A 5242-nucleotide genomic window follows, 5' to 3' on the forward strand; every position below is an offset into this window, starting at 1 on the left:
GGCCTGCGGCGCCGTAACGAACCGAAAGCGCGGCCTCTGGTTCGGGAGCCGGGCAGCCCCGCGGGCAGGTCCCTCCGGGGCGCCGGCAGCGCCGGCCTCCCGCCCTTTTCCTGCGCCCTTACCCGGGTGCCCGCCTCCGCGCACCCCGTCCCGTGGAGCTGGCAGCGGGACCCCACGCTCGCCGCGCGGGTCGCCCTGGCCTCCCGGCTGGTCCGCAGGGACCCCGCGCCCCGGGCCCCCGCGCCCAGAACCCGCGTGGAGCCCGGCGTGCGCCTCGGGCCTTGGGGGCGGCGCCCCCCGAGGACTGTGAACATACGAAGCGAGGGTCCCAGGAGCGCTACTGAGCCGCCGGCGTCTCCGCGTGACTCCCCGCAGGCGAGTTGCCTGCGAAGTTTCTCTTTTACAAGAAAACGTCCGGATAAGTGAGGGTTTTACAGGCCTCACCACCAAAATTTAGTCGTCTTGACACACTCCCGCTTACCCCAACGCTTCTCCTAAAGAACGGGCTGGAGGGCTGCCTGGAGGCGGTGACGGAGCCAATGTGGCTGCAGTGGAGTGCGCGGCCCCGCTAGGGGCGCCTGCGAGCACCCCGGGTTGCCTGGGTTCCGGCCTGGAACCAACAGGCGGCGGTATCAAGAAAGGTTCTCCAACCCAGTTGCTCCCTCACCCCTTCCTTTTTGGGGCCCGGATCGGCAGACCTGGTTGTGACCTTGTTCTCCGGTGGCCGCTGGCGGCTTTGACTTGGGTGCTCAGACCTGGTGGCTCAGGGCTGGGGCCCTAGGAGTTGTGGCCTCCTGCAGGTGGAGAGAATCCCCCGGCCCAAAGCCTACAAGAGGCGCCGGAAGCGCGGGGAGGCCCTGGTGTGCGGCTGGGGGCAGGTGGACGTCGGATGGGGAGGCGGTGGCTTTGTAACCTCCGGTTTGGGACCCCGCTGTCCGTTTGGAGGAAGCCGTGGCCCTAGGTGACCTCAGCCCCATCCTCCCTAGCCACCAGCACCTGGAGGGTAACTGGACCCTGAAAGTCCCTACAGCCAGATGCAGAGAGGGGGGACCAGCAGGTGGCCTGAAGGTCAGGGCTCCTCAGCCCAAATGCAAGGGGCAGATGAGGCTTCTAGCTTCCCAGTGATGATGTCAGGTTATTTAAATAGAGGCCCAGGTGGGCTCCAGGTTACTCTTCCTGGCTGTCAAGCAGTAGAGAAGCAATTGCTTTTATAGTGACTGTGATACTCAGCCCCTCAAATAAAAGTGCCCTTGGTGGTCATGGGCCCTGATGTAACCAGGGCTTACAGGAAGAGCCTAACCCTGTGTGGATCCTTACTCCAGGTGGCCTGTCTGGGGGTGCAGGGGGGTGGGGTGATGGAGGACCTGCTCAAGCCCTGAGGAGAGACTGTTTGACATTCTCTCCAGGCTGGAATTTTTTTTTTTTTTAAATAAAGGAAGGGGCTGAGTTAAGCCTGTGCTTTGAAAGAAGATAAGGCCAACCTGCAGGAGACAGACCCACACAGTAGTTATGTTGTAAACAACTTCCTACTGACTCAGAAGAAGCAAATCACGTGTTGAGGTGCACAGTGCAAACTGGGAGGAAATCAGTGATGGTCCTAAGTGTCAGGGCGTCAGGAGGCCTGGGGGTAGCACACGTTTCTGGCAGCCTGGTGTGGGTGCTTGGGGGAAGGTGCTGGCTCCTGTGGCGGGTCACCCCCTGGAGCGTGTCCCACGGGGGGTGGATGTGAGTGCTGTACAGGCCGGGTGGGCTCCTTGGCCGGGCCCCGCCCCTCCTCCAGGCAGTGGTCCTGTAGAGTCGCAGTCCGTGCACCCTGAAGGTGGGTGCTTCTGGGCAGAGGAGCCCCAGACAGGGCAATGCAGGAAGGCGACCTCTGCCACCTCAGGACAAGACCGTCCCAGTGTGGCTCGCTGAGTGGCCCAAGTGGCTCTCCCTGCAAAGCCCACCTCCAGGCCTGGGTTGGCTCTGTCAGACTTCACCTGGCCCGAGGCCCTGAGATGTCCACTTGGGGCCAGGCCAAGAGGACACATGAGGGCCACACAGTGTGTCTGAACAGTGAACATTGTAAATCAGGCTTATTAACTGCTCAGTGTAACGTGCTCTGTCCTCCTACCTTGGAAAATCTACCTTCTAATGACAATCACGAAATATGGGTAAGAGCTGATTTGTGTGGAAGTCGTCAGCCCATGGGACAGCACGGAATTTAATGATTACCGTGCATGTCTGTTCTGAGGGGTGACAATGCTTGGATTTGTAATAAAATGAAAATAGCATACTTCATAAATTACATATTTATGCCATTGTGTTTTTCTTGTCCTCTTTTCAGCAGAATCAGTCCTTGTGGTAATCAAGATTTTTATATAATCTGTGTTCCACTGACAATAATGATTCAACAATTAAAAAGCAATTGTATTCAAAGTGTACATCAAATATATTTTCAACAGAAACTGTACAGAAAACCAGATGTAAGAAATAAAAATGACCAACTTGGTTTTAGTTTTCTAAAAGATGTCTTCTAAAATATTCTATCTATTAAAGTTGAAAGGCAAAACACATTATAATTTATATATGTCAGATTTTTAAATAAAAACTTTAAAGCTGCATTGTTTTAATATTTAAAACTCGATCCCCAACAGGGAGAGGCCTGAGGAACCCTGCAGAGGGAGGCGAGGTGGTGGAGAGGACATGGGTGGAAGGCACGCACTCCACTCGGGCCCAGCAGAAAGCAAGCTCCCGGCCATCCGGTCATCGGTGCCCAGCCTCCTGCCCTCCTGTGTGTGGGAAGCCACGTCACCCTTCACGCGTTGGGAAGGTTACATGCCAGGGCATGGCAGGGTTCTTCAGGGGCAAGACTGGGAAGGTGATTTCCAGGTCACCGGAGGTTGAACATCAGTGGTGTGGGCTGTGTAGGCTTCAGGGTAATTTCAGATAGCCTGAGGCCAAAGGCAGAGAAAGAGCCCACTAATGCCCTGCAAGGTGGAAGGGCCAGGTGGAGAGGGCCTGGAGTGGACTTTTTTACCCTGGAGGTCAACAGCCCTTGGCCTGGGCACAGTCCAGCCACACTCAGGAGTGTGTTTTGTAACAGTCAAGTTTTCTGAGTTCTGGGTCCCCGCCTCCCACGGTGACCAAGCGCCACTGACCCTGCAGGAGCACCTGTCACCAGCTCACCAGGGGTGTGATTCCAAAGAGCCCCCTGTGAGCCAAAATCTCAGTTTCCTGCTAACTTCACACACAGGAATCTGGACCCTGTGCACACATTTTCCTGTTCACGTCATATAGAAAGATCAAATATTAGCACTTCTACATCCTGTGTGTTTGCTTTTTTATAAACTTTATATTTTAGAGCAGTTTTAGGAAAACTGCACAGCAAGTCCAGACACCCCTCCTCCGTCCTCTCTTACTTACATCTTGCGCTCGTGTTTGCATTTGTTACAACTGATGAGCCAGTAGTGACCCAGCATTAACTCAAGTCCCCAGTGTCCATTAGAGTTCACTCTTTTGTTGTACATTCCTTGGGTTTTGACAAACGCACAATGTCATGATGCTTGATTTTATAAAACACAAAAACAGACCTCTTCCTCACCTCAGAGGCGTCCCTTAGACATGTGAGAGAAAGACTAAATCCCACCAATAAGTAAGTACAATAAAATATAATACAGTGAAGACACGGATGCATGTATTCAAACATGAGTATATAAATACGTGGAATAGCACAGTCGCCAAATAGAATACTTGACATCTAGTTACATTTGAATTTTTTAATAAGCAATTGACACCTTTGTAGTATAAGTATGTCTCATGGAGTGTTTAGGACATACTCTAAAATGTGCTGTTGGCTATATGAATTTCAAATGTAACTGGGAGTTCTTTATTTTTATTTGCTAAATCTGGCAACCCTGATGTTGATGAGACACATTAAAAAACATTAGTCAAGTGAAACTTTTTTTCTTATATGGCTGGGAACAGAGGAGCGTGAGAGGGAGGCACTGAGGCAGAATTCACACAACTAAATTTAGTGAAGGTTCATGGATGGAGCCAGAGGTGTAGGGGCCCTTCGTTCAAGCCAGCACCACCTGATGGTAAGACAGGGAGTAGAGGAACCTTGTCTTTCCACAAGGCTCCTTTTAGCATCTTTCTTTTGCTTTGACCTGCTCTCCAAACCTGCCCGTCTCTCCTTCCTCCCATGGAAAGCTGTTCTCGAATCACACACTCGTCTCCTAAGTTGATGCTCTATTTAAAAAAGGCCTTTTTTTCTACCAGGCAGATGGTTCAACCAGAGAGGTGGCGTAGGCTGAGACATGGGGACCGAGGAGGGGCAAGGCAGTGAGCCGCAGAGGGACTGACGCATTGAGCGGGGAAGGCGACACGGGGAACATTCACGGGAAGTGATGGGTTTTATGTCAACATCGAAGTCAGAGTCATTTCTATGCAGTAAATAGCTGCAATATGAACTCATTTTGGGCAGCTCTGCAATTCTATTTTTAAGTAATTGTACAATATTTGTACAATGCTTGTACAATAAGTACAAATAAGACCATGAGCATTTGAAAGAGAAACTTTTTGTTTTAAATAAATGATCTGCATTGCTGATTATTCTGAGGCACAGGGCTTGGGATTCGGGGCTAAGATGTGACATCAGCACAGGAACTCTGAGGCACGACTGGACCCACACTGAAATCCGTGGCACTTGGACATGGCTAAATCAAGTCAGATTGACTACACTACAAAATCTGACAAAATAATAATTCAAACAAAAGTTACAGCTTAAACATTTTACTGGAAAGAAAAGGAAAACACTTTTTAAAAAAAGAGACGATCACTTTAATTCAGTGTGGGTTTATGGACCGTCCCCCACGTTCACAGCATTTACATCCCATGTTAAGTGACTTTATGTTTGAATCCACGGGTCCTTCGGTCGGGACGCACTGGAGTCACCTGGACAGAGGTTCAGGCCAGTCGGTCTGGTGTGGACCCAGGCATTGGTAATTCGGAAAAGGTGATGGAACCAAGACCGAGTCTGGAACACGGTGCTCCACGCTCTCTGGAAAGAGCCAGAAGTTTCCAGAGAGCACTGACGCCCTGCCAATGAGGTGTCTGGCGGCGGTGGGGGCTGGGGTGGCTTAGCTTGGCCAGCCCTGGGTGCTCAGCAAGCCCTTGTTTCCATCAGAAGCAGGAGAAATGGCTGCATTTTACAGGTAGCGACTCCCAGTACTGGAAACCGCCTTAGCCCTGACTCAGCTGT

This window comes from Hipposideros armiger, unplaced genomic scaffold (genome assembly GCF_001890085.2).
Source record: "Hipposideros armiger isolate ML-2016 unplaced genomic scaffold, ASM189008v1 scaffold_193, whole genome shotgun sequence".
In the NCBI taxonomy this organism is placed as follows: Eukaryota; Metazoa; Chordata; class Mammalia; order Chiroptera; family Hipposideridae; genus Hipposideros; species Hipposideros armiger.